General features: G+C 33.3%; 1 protein-coding gene across 1 annotated transcript in view; it reads left to right on the forward strand.

The window, feature by feature from the left end:
- The first annotated feature begins 1641 nt into the window (after window positions 1-1641).
- Slc45-1 (Solute carrier family 45 member 1) overlaps window positions 1642-17783 on the forward strand; it is a 65891-nt gene continuing 49749 nt past the window's right edge. Inside the window, exon 1 of the mRNA XM_073954998.1 lies at window positions 1642-2749. The gene's annotated coding sequence lies outside the window, so the exon portion shown is untranslated. The remainder of the gene's footprint in view (window positions 2750-17783) is intronic.

Raw genomic sequence — 17783 nt, forward strand, 5'->3', positions numbered from 1 at the left:
GTTTTGAGTGTGCTGGTACCCCGCGATATTTTAGTTTTTCGACGATCCGGATCATATGAATCACAGATCGTAAAAATCCATCTACTAGAACGGCGGAAATGGCTACTGCAAAAATTGAAAAATTTGCGAAAAATGTTTTTGAAAATATCGCGGATTAAATCGCGTTTTCTGTGGATCGTTTCCTTTTCAATGAAAAAACTGACACATAATTCGCGGTTTTGCGAAAACAGTGGTTTTAAAAATTTAGTGGCATGGGAGCTGTATCCGATTTATCCCAAAAATAGTGTGTGATGCTACATCCACGGTTCTTGATGGATTTTATCGAAATAGGTTTAGATCGATGTATTTTTTCATGGATGATAGTGAAATCGGATGCGCATAAAAAGTGTATGCACTTTGTGTAAATTATAAGCGTTATACAGTTTGTTGCACACTAAACTGCAGATGATGCTACATCTTAGCGGCCAAAGTAAATCCTAGCAAATGTGTACAAATTAAAAGAGAAGAATTCGCTGTATTGGTAAACCGCATGCGCATCAAGTGATTTTGAGGATTTCGCGATTTACACGCATTTCAAAAAGAACATTACTCGATACAGTTTTATTTCAAGAGTATACCCCATTAAAAGAACCCAACATTTATTTGAACGAAACCCATATCTTCCGTTAGATGTTAGTGTGTATTCGAGAAGTGATTAGAATAAAAAATTCGATTTTTTGCGTGAAATTTCTCTAAAATAGAAGAATAACTCCGACAAATGTTTCCTACATTTTTTCAACTAACTCACAAAATAAATTTTAATAAATATTTTCTCTTACAAAATTTTTTATAAATTTCCTCAATATATCTTTTTGTTTTTGATATAATATGCGAACCATTAAACGGATTTGTATAGTTTTGGTTTCATTTGAATCATCGCGATGTTTAGATTACGTACATATTTTTTTAAATATTTTTAGGATGCGTAAACAGCGCACAAGTACCAAAACAAGTTGCAAAGTACCAATTTTTTAACTCTTTCTCAATTTCCGCGAAAACTTAAAACTTTTTCACTAATGTTATGGGGCCTCAGTAATCATATATTACGTAGGGAGCCCCTAATTAAGAGAGTTTCTCAATATAATGATTAAAGTCTTTTAAAGATTTTTTTCTTTTTATCAGAATTGAAACCGCCATAACTTTTGCGCGCAACAACCAAAATTAGTATCTCGAACAGATTTAAGAATGGGATTTTTTTCCCAATCTATGTACCAAAAATCTTTCATGTAGCTTAAAAAAAAATTTAAAAATTTTTTTTTATGGAAAACTAAAAAATTTTGTCTTTTCTTCATATACCCTCTTTAAACAAAAAGCAAAAATATGGAGCAATAGAAATTTTTGCAATGATAAGCGAGCGCCAAACAAACAACAACCCACCAAAACAAAGAATTTCCATAGCGCAAAAATCACTCTCCCCAGCAAACATTGTAGAGCGAACAAAATTCCCTGACTGATTAACTCGTATGGATGTGGAAAATATTCTCGATCTTAATTATCAGACGTGCATACAAACATTCATATGCACATACATGGGAACAAACATCGCCAGTTGGGTGGCAAATTCGCCGTTTAAATGAAAGAGAATAATTTCTATACTGCTTCTGGCTAATATATTGCCGTTGATCGTCAATCGGTTACTGCCTGCCTGTTGTTCTCTCTCCCTTAAAATGTTTTCCAAACAACAAAGCACAGAAGAACACATCTATAAAAACCATTGAACGGATGGTACGTTCAGTTCAGTCTGTAATTGAGTATCCAACGAGGAGATTCCTATAAAAACGTCTTGAAATAAAATCGGTTTCAGTGGAAAATCGGAAAAATCGCTTTGAATTTATGAAAGTCTGCAAAGGGCAAAAAATACAACAAAACAACAAATATCTGCTAAATATAGAATAGTAGAATAGGAAGAAAACAATATTTGGCGTTAAAAAAATAAATAAAAATAATTTGCGAATTTAAAAATAAATTGTGTATTGTGATTGACCTACTTTCACAGGATCATCTACAGAATATTTTGAAATAAAATTACCAGCAACATTCATTAATGTGAAGTGTTAAAAATTACAGGAAACACGTTATCGCTCGGTCATGTCTGAAACTTAGCACTTTCTTAAGCTCTTCTAAAGGTTCTACATTGCAATTGAAAATAAAAATTCAGTTTTAATAAAAAAACGAACATTTGTTGAAGCCATTGTTGCTTAGTATCACCCAATCGATCTACCAGATCCCAGTTACGCATCACCTGGATGGGTAAAGTTATGAGAGTTAGATATTCATCGTCGCCACCCACTGCCGCCTTAAAATCACAAAAAGCCCTACCACATCTATCAAACAATAGTCTCAAATTGAAATTCGTTAAACTTGAATTGTTTTTTATGTTCAACAATTTGTGCAAGAGAAAAACTTTAATCAATAAACAATTGACATTATCGAATAAACAGCAACAACCACAACAACAGTGCTTGACATTAAGTGACAAGAAGCCACAAAAAAGATTTGCTTATTGAGAAAAAAGAGGTGTGGTTGTTAGATATCTGTGATAAAATTGCGTATACCTAGCGATACGCATAAATTATCAGAGAAAAATACAAGTGAAATAAAAACGTTCCAAATTTGTTTGCTGCTTGTGAAAGTGTTCAACGCATATTAGTGAAACCTAAAAATTGGATACATTCTAAATATTTGGATTCATACTCATTCGCCCTAAAAGGTATGTAGACATAGAACTTTAATTAATTAATATGATTTTTCTATTAATTCGTTACATTTATCGAAGCAAGCAATTTTCTAAGCATTGTTCAATTCAGTATTTAGTTAAAATCTACACCATTTTCACATGTAATTCGAATAATTTCAGTTTAAATACGAAATATTTCACTTGTAATTTGAGAATTCCAATTGAATTTCGAATTATTTCATTTGTAATTTGAGAATTCCAATGTGCAATGTGCGAAATTTTTCATTTGTAATTTGAATTATTTCATTTGTAATTCGAATTTTTTCATTTGTAATTTGAATTCTTTCATTTGTAATTTGAATATTTCCAGTTGAAATTACAAAAGAAAAATTTTGATTTATAAATCGAAAATTTCAAATTACAAATGGAAATATTCGAATTACAAATGAAAAAAAATCGAATTTCAATTGGAATACTCAAATTACAAGTGAAATTCAATTGGAATTCTCAAATTACAAATGAAATGCTTCAAATTTCGAATGAAATAATCAAATTACAACTGAAATTCTTCGAATTACACGTGAAAATGGTGTATATATAAAGTAGAAAAATATTTGTATGTTTGTTTGTTTGTTTGTTTGAAATTTATGGACACAAAAACCGCTGAGCCAATCTTTCTGGAATTTTCGGGGTATATTACTATATCGACTGAAAGTAACATAGGTTATTAAAAGATTTGAAATTCCGCTCGAATCCGGAGATACAGCATCAGAATCGGTGGTACCTACAAAAAATGTAAACTTTGCAAATATCTATAGAACGGTTACAGATACAGTCTCCAAATTTGAAATGTGTGACGAAATTTGGCCTACAATAAATGTGCCAAAATAAATCGAAATCGGTTCAGATTTAAATATATATGTCCGATTTCAATGAAATTCGGAATGTGTGACGGAATTTGGCCTATAACTAAATGTGCCAAAAAATATCGAAATCGGTTCAGATTTGGATATAGATTACATACAAATTTTCGTTTGATTTCATGTATTTGATGCACCAGAAACGCTATGTGTCCGATTTCAATGAAATTTGGAATGTGTGACGGAATTGGGCCTACAAGTAAATGTGCTGCGGGGTAGCGAAGCGCATCAGGTCATTTCGGTGGGATATTGATGCTACAACCTTCAAAATACCGCAAATTGGGAGCTACCATTCTAAGGAGGTTATAGAAAGTTGTATACCCCTAACGAAGAGCGAATACCATATTTCAGCCATTTCGGTGTGACTCGTTATTATTATATCGACTCAGAATTGTATGCTGATCAAGAATATACATATGTATATCGGCCTTTTTGTAGAAAATTTACTTCTGTTGAAACTGAGGTATGGGGTATTGTATCTCGCGAATTGTTGTAATATACCATAACTTTTGAACGCATTTAGGTAAAATAAACTGTTTTAGCACGATTCACCGATGGATTTCTTAAAATTATAATTTGAGCGGAAGCTGTGGTCATATTAATGTAAAAAAATAGAAAAAAATCGTTGAAGGAAACGAGTTTTTTTAAGTCAATTTTCAATTAGTGGCTTTACAATTCAATGTAGAGTATAATGTTCAAAGAAGAAGTTAAAGAATTCACTTCAGAGATGAAGCTTCTAATGTATGATTTTTTAATATAACCACCGCATCAATCTCAAACGGATGCTGACATTTTGAAGACTGAAAAATTGGGTTTTTTGAATTTTTGCTCTAATCGGAACGCGCAACTGTACTCGTTTAAAAACTGATTATGACATTGTAGTACTCGCGATTACGCATTTTTTGATGTATAACTCGGGCGTGTAGCCTTCAAAGGTTCACAACAATCTCAGCTTAAAGTCGAAATTTTTGTGCATAATTTTTTTTTTAAAAACCAGTTTTTTGGATTCAAAACTTACAAATGCCTTTCGATTTCAGTGGAAACCCGCGTGAATTTAGTTTTTTTACGTTCTGAATCTAACAAGCCTTTGCGCGTCTAAATCCATCCACTAAATCGGCGGATATGATACCCCTCAAATTTCGAAAATATGCAAAAAATATTTTTGAAAATATCGCGTATTTAGACGCGTTTTAGATGTGTTATTCCTGCTTAGATAAATAGAGCGAAACGCATATTTAAAATGTGCGAAAACAGATATTGAAAAACGTTCGCGAATCCGGAGATATAATAGATTTTTTTCTAAAAACTGAGTGCGATGCTACATCCACGGTTCTTGATGGATCGCATTGAAATGACATAGGATGATGTATTTTTTAATGGCTATCATTGAAATCGGATGCGCATAAAATGCAAATGTACTTCGTGGAAATTATGGGCATTTTACTGTTTTTTGCATCCTAACATGCAACTGATGCTACATCGTGGTCGTCAAATGGAATTTCACAAAGTGTATATCAAATAAGAGGGATTGATTCGCTGTTTTGGAAAATCGGATGCGCATCTTGTGATTTCCACTATTACGCGGTTTCTATGCGTTTCAAATGTTGTATATTCAATATAACATTATTTTAATGTTATGCCACAATTGGAATTCCTTGTGATTTAATATAAGGTTCTAAAAATATTCGCCAATAGGAAAACTATAAGTGAAAAAGTTGTTGCAACGGAATATCTTCATTATTGCGTGAAATTTGGACGAAAATGACGAAGAACTCAATCATTTTTTCTTCAACATTTCCTATAAAACCATAAAAAAATAAAATTAGAATAACATAATTTTTATTTTTTTTGTCACATTTTCATTGTATTTTTGCAAATAACACGAATACTGTAGCTCCAAACTTCACGACTTAGGTTTCATTTTATTCCTCACAATGTCTGGATGCTGCTATAATTTTTTTATATATATTTTTGTAAGTATAAGCGCTATTGTTTCAAAAATATGTTTGTAAATACGTGAAATTATTTAACAAATTTAATTTTTCGCGAATCCATTGAAACTTTTTGATTTTTTTTTGCATATTCTCAAAGGGTGCGAATTCAGTTAACGACAATTGGATATAACAGCTTACTATATTAAGCCGCAATTTTTTTAGAATTTTTTGTAATTAGCATAATTAAAACGGTCATATCTTTTGCGCGCAACAATCAAAGTTGGTAACGAAAACAGATTTGGAATGACGATTTTTTTCTTAATCTATGTACCAAAAATCATAGATGTAGTATCAAAATTTTTTTTTGATTTTTTTGAAATGGAAAAGACGATTTTAGACATTTTTGCTGATATACTTTATAAGGTCTCCGACGAATATTTTGATGTGTATGAGTGATCAAATATAGTCCATATTCAAACCCGATGGAGTGGACTGATTGAAATTCTGGTAGAAATTTCACGATGTGCAAAGTATGGGCCAAATCGGTTACTCCCTTCAAGAGCACGGTGCTCTTGAAACAATTTTAAATGGAAGGTGCTTACACCTCGGAAGTTATTGCGGATTCTGAAACTACAATGTTTATAGATGAGAAAAATCCAAAAACAAAGCAAAAATCGCCGGAGCGCTTTTTACATAAATCTCGATTTAAGTTGACATTTTTAAGGGTTGTTTAGGTTTTCACGATTTTGTTAAGAAACCGCAAGTCCTATCAAAATGGGACTTAAAAAAATATTGTAGCTATGAAAATTCTCTACAAGATTGACCTCTAAGGTATTCTCGCCGGTTTTACCGTTTTTGAGATATAGAAGTTCAAATTGGGACAATTCAAATTCAGTTCAATTCAGTATCGCCCCCTTATAAAACAATGTCATGACTGCAAATTCCCAACTTAAACTTATTTATCTAAAAAAAATGGTACAACTTAGGATAAGTTACTTAAGCCAGTCTTGTACAGAATTTTCACAGCTTTAAGATTTTCTCAGGTCTCATATCAATAAAACTTACCGTATTCAAGCAAAATCGCGAAACCCTAACAAAAAAACCTAAAAATGTAAACTGAGCTTCTTTATCTCAAAAATGGTACAGACTGGGAACAAATGATAAACGTCAATCCCGTAGAACATTTTTACAGCTACAACATTTTCTTTAGCTCCATTTCGATTGGACTTGCGGTTTCCAAGCAAAATCGTGAAAACCTAAAATACACCTAAAAATGTGAATTTTGACCGCGATTTATTTAAAACCCCTACAGCGATTTTTTCTTGTTTTGGATTTTTCTCATCTGTGAACACTGCTGTTTCAGAATTCACAAAAACTTCCCCTGTGTAAGCGGTTTTCATCAAAAGTTAGTTAAGGCGCACCCTTCATGACATTGTTTTATAAGGGGGCGATACAGAATTGAATTGAATTTGAATTTGAATTGTCCCAATTTGAACTTCTATATCTCAAAAACGGTAAAACCGACGAGAATATCATAGAGGTCAATCTATTAGAGAGTTTTCATAGCTACAATATTTTCTTAAGTCCCATTTTGATAGGACTTGCGGTTTCTAAGCAAAATTGTGAAAACCTAAACAACACCTAAAAATGTCAACTTAAATCGCGATTTATTTAAAAAGCGCTCCGGTGATTTTTTTTTTTTTTTTTGTTTTTCGATTTTTCTCATCTATGAACATTGTAGTTTCAGAATTCGCAAAAACTTCCAAGGTGTAAGCACCTTCCATTTAAAATTGTTTCAAGAGCACCGTGAGAGTTATCGTGCACACAAATTTTCCGAACATTTTCGAACTTTTGTGGGGGAGGTACCGGAAGGAGTGGACCGATATAACACATCATCGAACTAAAACTAAGTTTGGACAAAATATTACGAAAGCCAAATTTTGAACAGAATCGGTTGATCCGTTCGAGAGTTATCGTGCGCTGCAGCCAGCCAGCCAGACAGACGGACGGACATGGCTAAATCAACTCCAAATTGTCTGAAACACATTTCGTCCAAACATACTTGGGGTCTAAAACCATTATTTCGATGAGGCACATTTTGCCCGTATGAAAGTGTATATGGGCAATATTTTTGAAAATTTAACATAGTTGAAGCCAAGGTTTAGCCTTTAATAACTCGCGAAATGTGGTTGAATATTATACAAATTAAATGCTTTCGGATAAAATGAAATGTTTTTAGACTTGGCAAAACATATTGGCCTTAAAAGTTAATTTGCGTGTAAGCTGTGGCTACATTTATGTTAAATAATGGGTAAAAATGGGTTGAAGCCAACGTGTCTTTTTTTGTTTTCTCTCGATTTTTGATTAAACCACACTTTTCACGATTTTCCCGTCAAAGTAAAAGTAGAAGGCAACTAAATAAGGATCATCTCACTACTGTATAACTTTTCAAAATTTGATCTGCGTCTACCATTAAATGATGCTGACATTTTGAAGCCAGATTTTAAGTGTTTTTTGAAATTTTCTTCTAATTTCGTTCCGCAAAAAATCTTATATAGGATTGTAGATCTCGCGATTCTGAGTTATTTGATATATGTGTCGTGAATGTAGCCTACACAGCTTCACAGAAATCTGCATCCAAATACGAAAATTTTGTGCGAACATTTTTCTAAAAATCATATTTTTCGGGCATAATTTTTACAACTGTCATTTGATTTACTCGTACTTGATCGCAAATTTTAGATTTTTACGTTGCGGATCTAATAAATCTTTACTCGTGAAATTCCATCTACTAAAACGCGAGATATCAGAAATTCCAAGGTAGGAAAATCACCTAAAATTGTTTTCGAAAATATTGCGATTTTATCGTGTATTTTATTCGCGTATTATGAAAAAGCTAGTGCAGCATCTTCGTTGTTGTGGAAACAGAAATTTAAAAATTTTTATCCCAAAAAATAGTGTGTGATGCTACATCCACGGTTCCTGATTGATCGCCTTGAAATAGATATATATCGATGTAGACTTTCGTGGTGACACTGAAACCGGATGCGGAACAAAATTTATTGCACCTTGCGCAAATTAGAGATGTTTTATAGGTTTTTTAATGCTTAGATGCAGCCGATGCTACATCTAAGCATCCAAGTTATATTTCGAAAAATATATACAAATTAAAAGATATGGTCTTGCTGTACATGAAAATCACATGCGGGCAAAACGATTTTGATAATTACGCGATTTACACATATTTTAATAATGCATATAAGTTCCCAGCAAAATGTTCGATGCCAAAGATGCCATTCAATCATGGGTGCAAGTGATCAGACATGTCATCTTTTTAGCATCTTCATCGATGAATTTTATATGAGCGTGGACCCCAAAAGATGCTATTTATATTTGGATCCAAAGCATGTAATTTACACCAATGCACAATAGGTAATTTGCCCTGTTTTTGAGACAAAAATTAATAAAAGCGGAATTAAAGGATTTTTTAACCTTTTAAATTATTTATGTGTAAAAGTGAGATAAAACAAAGATTTTTACAGATAAATTCGGATATAAGGAACAACGGTTATAAGCAACTACGTATATAACGAACAAAGCTATTTTTTCCAATGCCATTTTCATAAGTTTTCTTATACACAACAAACTGATGAAAACGGTCACGGTAGTAAGTAACACAAATTTTGTCCCCGCGAGTAGATTTTCCAACGAATTGTTACTACAGTTTTGTATATTTTTTGAATATATGTTAATAAAGACGAGTTTAGTACTCCTTTAAACCGTATCAATGATTAATATGTAATAGAGAGATAAAATAAAGCTTACTACTGCCGCACCGTTTATAGAAAACCACCGATATACCGAACAATTTGTCTCCATTACTTTTTTTACTTGCAATGAAATTGTAAATATTTTTTACATTTATTATTCATTTCCTCAAACCAAACTTCCACAATTTTAAGACTTTTTATTGAGAAGTAACCTAATAAAATCTCATAAATATCAAAAAACGGGCAAAATCGGGTTTTGAAACCTAGTAATACCAATGCAGAAGACTTTCAGTAATGTGTTCTAGGTGGCAAAATCACGGCCAAACACGGCCAATTTAGTATAAGTCTATATGAAGTGAGTTTAAGAAAAATAAAATATTTATTTCTGACTTTTTGTGTTTTTTGGTCGCTACCCAAAATGTTTAAGCAATATTATATATGAAATAAATTCCTCTCTCAATTGCCAATCTATTCCATTTTACATATATTTATATTTGGTTTATTTTTCCGCGGTTTTAAGTACATTGAAATATGCTTTACAATATATATTTTTTTAGTTCTTCTTCGAAATTCTCACTTTGACTGCAATTTAAACCGCGATAATGACGCCATTTTGAAAAATGTCATTCGTATTAAAAAATTTTGGCATGTTCTTTTTTCAATGCCAACTAAAAAATTATTATTATTAAAAGTTCCAAAATCGACTTTTTGCCTCAAAAACAGGGCAAATTACGTATAGTGCAATGCACAGTGGATCCACCCATTGGCCAAAAATAAAAAAATTAATGTCAAAATTTTGGTACAACATCTGGCAACTCTGACAGCTATGACATGGACCTTTTTAAAAATATATTAGTTTTTGTTTCATTCGAACGCGATCTTTTTAAGAATAGCTTCAAAAGTCGGAACATTTGACTAATATTTTTTGTTGTGAGTACAACTTATATTTTAAGTGCAATTCAATATATTCAAAATATCGCGAAACCAATAGGTATAGTAAAATATTATAGTGGGTTTTGAATTAGGAAGTAATAGCTTAGTTTTCATTAAAAAATAGTGTTTTAGCGTGTTGTTGAATTCTAGTTAGCTGCATATTTTCTTAGTGTATTTTGTAATGCCAATTCGATCATAAACTTAAATTTGACCTAAGGTTTTAGTCATGATGCCCACCAGTGCCCACCTCGGGAATAATTTTCCAAAGTAGGTCATAGGTTTAAGATTATTCAGTATTAAAATCAGCTGCCATCTAGTGCCAGACTATAAATGGTGGGTCGCAGAATAAGGCAGCCCTAGAATATTATTTCTATGGATATATTAGGGTATAACTTTGTTATCTGACCGCGTACATTAATATAATTGGCATCAATGGAAAGGTCAAGAATTCTTCTTCCATATATGACTTACGTGGGCGGTATGTGTCTTCGAGGAAAAACGCTATAAGATCTATATTAAAAATTTTAACAATTTTCAGGCAAAAATGTTGGTTTTTTAATCCGCTAAATTGGTTGGATTTTATGTTGTTTTGGAGATTGTTTTGTTTCCCCAAACTTATTTTTGCATCATAAGATAATCGCGACCTTTGTTCATGTCATTTTGTATTAACGGCATAAAACAATTCTTACCGTATACCCCCTTCAGAGGGGAAAGGGGGGAGAATGTCACGCTCGTGGTTTCTTAAAACACTCTTCGCAGCAGCACAAAGCTGTAACCGGCGATTTGGCTTGATTTTTACACTCTAAATATTTTTGGCCACTTTCTCCATACAAGTGGATCCACTGTGCAATGCTTTGGCATATCATTTTCATCAACCCTTTGCAATGACATTATCATTACGACGAGAGTTTTAACAACGTTGGTTGCGATTTCGAGTGTCCGACAACATCAAGCCTATAGTAAGTAATTAATCTTATATATTTAGATAAAATGTGTATAAATAAAAACACAAAATTCATCTCTATTGGATCGGTGGAATGGGTTCAAAGTCTGATGAAAAGATCGGATCTTTCACGACTTCCTTTGCATGGGTTCAAATGCTGATGAAAAGATCGGATCTTTCACGACTTCCTTTGCATTGGTTCAAATGCTAATGAAAAGATCGGATCTTTCACGACATCGTTTGAACCAATGCAAAAGATGTGATGAAATCACGTCATCGCACGAAACACCTTCCTTCAAATTTTGCTGGGTTAAAGCGGTTTATTTGAACTCTATTTCCGTTTAAGAAGTCTAATGATTTATTTCGTCATCCTCAATGGGAAACCTTCTATGTGAATGTAGATAAAGCAAAATCCGCCCATTTTCTTGGGAGTTTCAAGAAAAATAAAAGAAGTACTCCTATAGAATTTTTTCAATATTTTCAACTCTAGAATGCATGTGAAAACTATTATTCCAAACCAAAATTTATTTTTGTAACACAAATATGTGCATATTTTGGCTATAATATCCTAACTACTATCCCGATGATTATAAGTTTGGTCTCATTTGATTCCCCGTGGAATCTTTATTTAAAACTGTTTTTTTTTTAATTTTTGACGGGTAAATGGACCTATATTTTCAAAAAATTCTGTTTACATCTAAGATTTTGTCAATTTTTTTTAAATTCCGCGAATGCTGAGTAACATTTTACAAATATTATGCAATCTAATTAATGACGTCACTTAGTGATAATTTGCTCGCGAGCGGATTTATACTGGGGAATTTTTTCTTAACCTATGTACCAAAAATCGTTAATGTAGCGCAAAAAGAAAAAAATCAATTTTTTGGAAATGGAATATGAAATAATTGGCAACATTTCCCATATACCCTCGTTAGCATAAATGCTGAGGATATGAAAAGGCCAAACCCCAATAAACAAACCATAAAAATATAGAAATTAATTTTTTTTTGTGAAAATTTTTTTCAAAAAAAATTTTAATTTTTTTCCAAAATTGTAAAAAAATACTCCTTGGGTTTTCATAAAACTCTTATAAAAACTCATATGTTAAAAAATGTCCATTTGTGTGAAAAAGCTATAATTTTTATGGGAAACGGTATGTAATTTCAAAAAATGTAAAAAAGTGTTAAACGGACCGAACGGGACACTCTCATTCTGTGAAAACAGCACATTGTCCCAACCTGTTCCCTAAAAGTGCTAGTCCACCAAACTTGGAATTTCACTATAATTTAGTACCTGAGGAAAAATAAAATAGCTCACTTCGTGTAAATGCTACGGTAATTTGTTAAAACGACTCTTAAAGGTAACAATCCCACCTGCTTAACAAAAACCACAATGAAAACAATATCTGTTATTGTTTCTGAGAACTAGCTATTTCTTTCTCCAGAAATTTGCAAAAATTACGTATTTTCCAAAATTGGGAAACATTCTTCGTCTTTAGGAGCATGCCACGCCCACAACTTTCAATATTTTGATCTATTTTTCTGTTTTCGGTGACAACAGGAAAATCAATTTCTGAACCACTGTGCGCCGCACAGTGGCCAATTTTACGAAAAATCTGCCCAAAACTCCAAAAATTACCTTTGGTTCTTATGTTTATCGGGTTGCTGGTTTCATTCCTAAACCTTCAGACGGTCATTAAAGGGGTCTTTTTGGTCCCTTCTCCTATAAAATGTGATCGTATCAAATCAAAATATTCTACAAATTTGTTCGCCATTAATTTTTACTAATCTCCAGAAATATGCAAAATTAAAAACAAATTTTAGGGTTAAGGTCGTACTTCATGTGAGTTTTGGCAAAATTGTCATACAAAACATAATTTTAGAAGAATGGCGTCAAAGACAAAAATGTTCTCCACTAAATTTCACTATAAGCCACCAAACAAGCAGAAATCTCTGTTTGCATTACATACCAAGGAAATATCGGTATCAATTTTGCCAAAAAAGCCAAGAAACTAATATTGGGGTGTGCAAGCTTCTACCAATTTTTACAGTTTTGGAAATATTTGAGTTAAGATTACATGGAATTTTTGCACTTTAGTTATATGGTGTCTTTGGCAAATTTACTGAAAAGAATACGAGGAATATTTTTCTTAAAAAAAATAGCCCTCGTGTGAGTCATAAAAGGAATCTTTTTGGCCCCTTTTTCCACAAATCTTTAAAATCTTCTATCAGACCAAAATATTCTACAAATTTGTTCGCCAAAAAAATTTATTATAGGCTCTAGAATACATGAAAACTCTAAATTTTACCTAAACGCCAGAAAGTTTTCCCATACCATATTCTGACATTCTGAATCAACGAAAATATGTATATATCTACAAGACAAAATATCACATAAAAACGAAAACTGCAAAACTTACGCATGTAAGTCTATCTAATAATTTTTGCAATCCTGATAGGCTTCCAGCTATTAGTGTGGTGTCATCAGCATAATGTATATTATTTATTAATGTTCCATGCACTTTTATACCTATTCGTTCAGTTTCAATCGATTCATGAAATATCTTTTGTGAATATATGTTGAACAGCAGCGGTGATAAGATGCATCCTTGCCTGACCCCCTTAGATATTGATATTTCATCAGTTAGTTCGCCATTTACTTCTATCCGGGCTTTCTGATTCCAGTACAGGTTTTGTATGCATCTTATTTATTTTTCTTCAATACCAATGTCTCTCAGAATAGTCATTAATTTATCGTGCTGGACGTTGTCAAAAGCCTTTTCATAGTCAATGAAACATATAAAAACGTCCTTCTGCACATCTCTACATTTCTGAACAAGTAATTGAAGTAAATGAGAGAAGGGCTTCTCGGGTACCCATAGCCTCTTTGAACCCAAATTGAGAGTTTCCCATAGCAGCTTCACATTTGGCATATATCCTTTTATGAATAATTTTAAGAAACAATTTTAAAATGTGGCACATCAAGCTAATTAGTCTGTAGTCGCAACACTTTTTTGCATTTGATTTTTTCGGTATTGCAATAAAGGTTGAGATTAGCCAATCATATGGATATTGACCTGTATTATATATGTAATTAAATAATTCCACTATCAATAGTATATTATTTCCATCTATTAATTTCAGTATTTCTGAGGGGATTTCGTCGGGCCCTGTTGCTTTCTTGTCTTTTAGAGACGTTAGAGCTTGTTCCACCTCAGTAGTGCGATTCTGTAACTTTTTTAAATAACGAACCGACATCGGTAGTTAAAGAAAATATTCGGTTGAATTAACGATTGTGTTATTCTGTAACTTTATGTTACCGATTGTAGAAATAGTTAACTCATACCGACGAATATCGATGTGAAGAAAAATGTCAATTATTATATTTTAATTTTAATTAAAATATATTTTGAAACTGAAAACATTATTTCGTCGCGAATACAAAACGTAAAGCGTTTAAGGTGTACAAAAAATCTGCTATTTAAAGGAATGTGGCGCAACCAAGTGTCTTCAAGCATTCCAGCATGCATAACCCAGGAATTTCTAAAGTGACAAGTGTGTATGTATGTATTTCTAGCAGTTAAATGGCCAATACATTCATGCCATAGATGTTGGTGGTTTTATTTCAGGATATGAATAAACATGTCATTCGCCATCAAGGAATATATCTGCAACAAAATAGCCAGCAAAAAAGTATATATAATGAGTGCAAGGAAATCGAGCCTACATCTTGTTACGTAAGAAGTCATTATACAAGGGTGTTGTGGTGCAGCTAGGATGCTGTCAATTTAGCATGGCTACCGATGCCATGACGGTCACTTCTTATTCTCTCTTATTGTATGTGTGTGACTTAAAAATAAAAAGTGATAAAACACAAAACCCTTTTTTTAAAGCGCAGTTAAATTTTTCTAATTAAAAGTTGGGGTCATATTTTGCGTTGTGGGGTTTTGTAAGGATATTCAGAGCAGTGCAGAAATTGTTATCTTCGCCATATGATTATTTAGCTTTGAATTTTGACATGACTTAAGCCCCTGCTAGGATGTTGGTGAATCCACTTTACCGTTATTTGAGTTTATATATTCACATATTCAATTCACGCCCACATTAAATGGAACTTCTCATAGCGGAGATTATGAAAAGTTCGGAAATTAAAGCTTACCACAGAACAAAGTAGGGTATAGAAATACTATACACGTTTTTGCCCCAGTACGGCATTGAGCCAAAAAAAGTGTCCTAAAAAGATAGTGTTAATGACATTGGTATAGGTCTTACGTAGCAGTACCACACGTGAGGTCTTTTGAAGCATTAACTAGCGTTTTTCTGTTTAATAATTAAAAGAAAGGATAGAGCAGCGTTCATATGTATGGTAGCATGGGGCATCATCGCCACTGTTGCGCTTTCGCAACCGCCGATTAAATTGATGCTACATAAAGATCATCCAAGGGAAAGTTATGAGTTAATCGAAGTTCTACAAATTTCTCTTTGGTAATCTTTATGCAGGTTCAATAAAATCGGCGCTGGCATAAGCATAACAGTGACGAAGCTGTCCCATGTTATCCTACATATTTAACACCTATGTAAATGCCTTAAGAAGATTTTTCTCAATAAGACGGACTTTACCTTGTGTGCCCTCCTTATTATCATAATCATTTCTTTCTCCCAAGCCATATTTTCCTGTTATACCATATACCTTCTCGCTTCCAATTTTGGCATTAAAGTCACCTTGAATAATCGTTATTTCATGTGATTTCGTCATTTTTATCAGTTCGTTGATGTCATTATAGAAGTTTTCAACTTCATCGGTATTTCCATCACATGTGGGGGCATAAACTCGAATTATGTTTAAATTTAATGGTTTTCCTGTGATTTTTATCATCATTACTCTATCTGACATCGCTATCGAGCCAGCTACACTATTGGCTATGTCTTTTCTGACTATAATAGCTACACCTTTCCTGTGTATTCCATCCATATTTCCTGAGTGATACACCATAGCATTTTGGGATTTAAACTCTCCTCCATCTGTCCACCATGTTTCACTGACACCAAGTATATCAATTTGGAGCTTATTCATTTCATTAATGGTATTGTTCAATTTTCCAACTTCGTATAAACTTCCGACATTCCACGTTCCAATCTTCAGCTTCTTGTTGTTTTTACCTCCGGGGATTCTTAGCACCCTCGTTTGGCCGGAACTGAGGGCCGTGTATTTTGATTTTCGTTTTGCATATTGTATTGTATGATTTTCCAAGGGAAATAATTACTTCAGTGGTTTTCCGTTGCCTTCTGAAGGGTTTAAAGTTGTCCTTCTATATTATAAGCCGCTCCTCTGGAGTTCAGACGCTGTTTGCAGCCGCCCAATGTGGGAATAGACGCTGCTCAATGATTTGTTACGAAGTTTTCTCTCCGTGCTGTTTGGTCCGCGGGAGGTATTTGATTTCCCTCCTACCACCCATATGCGAGAAGTATTGCTAAATCCGCCACAGTCCGCATATGGGAAGCATTCGCCATCCGCCACCTGCGACGCGCTCTCTAGGGGTTTCAGCCTCCCCCGAGACGACGGTACAAGTTTTTTAAAGGGCATGTCCATACTTCCTGATAAAATGGCCCAGGCAACTACTTCCGGTACCTCCCCACTAAAGTTCAAAAATATTCGCTGACATGGTACACGCGATATCTCTTGAACTGAGCAAAGTTTGGACTAAATCGATTAGTCCATACTTTGTACCTCGTAATATTTTCTCTAAACGTAGTTTAAGTTCGAAAGAGGGTCATATGGGTCCACTCCTTAGGGTACTTTCCTCACAAAAGTGTAACATTTTTGTTAAAGTGCAGTTTAAGGTCTGTTCAATAATCCTATGAAATGTTTTACCGAAGGTACTCCTTGTGGGCAGGTCCATGCTTTCTAATATAATAGTTCAGAAACTCTAAATTATTCACTTACCCACTGAAATGACTGGTGGGCGCGACATTTATCGAAAGGAATAACTCCATTCCTTCAGGTACTCCTCCGCAACATTTTTGAGTTTTTACCCAAATCCATAATTTTTTAGTGAAAGAAGAGTTTGACCTCACACAGGTTGACGGTATGTATACCCTCTCTGTCTGCTAAGAAGACTGATACTTTTTTACTTGTTCCTCTGGCATTTCATTTTCCCCTTCCCGAAATTCTATATTTTGTCTTTGGGCAGCTCTCCATATGGATAATTACTCGTTCGTTAGCGGAAGTGACACAATTATAAAGAAAATCTCAACATTAAAACAATTTTTTTTAAAGAAATTATTTTTGTTATTTCTGACCGATTTCTGAATTTAATACCCCAATTTTGACTTCAACAGCAACTCATATGTTCAACAAACCAAACATTATTGAAAGAATTTTTGTTTTAATTTGAAATTGAAAATCAAATTTTTTACAAATTCGTCTTTTGTAATCATTTTTTGTCTAACTGCATTTTAACGAAAGAAAATCTTTTGTGCGACACCTGTTACGTGAAAACATCATTATTAAAGAGACGTAAATTTATAGCTTACTTGAAGTTTATACCATTATCACCAACTGCGACAT

The sequence above is a fragment of the Musca autumnalis genome, unplaced genomic scaffold (assembly GCF_047663935.1).
Source record: "Musca autumnalis isolate F117 unplaced genomic scaffold, ASM4766393v1 scaffold_5, whole genome shotgun sequence".
NCBI classification, from domain to species: Eukaryota; Metazoa; Arthropoda; class Insecta; order Diptera; family Muscidae; genus Musca; species Musca autumnalis.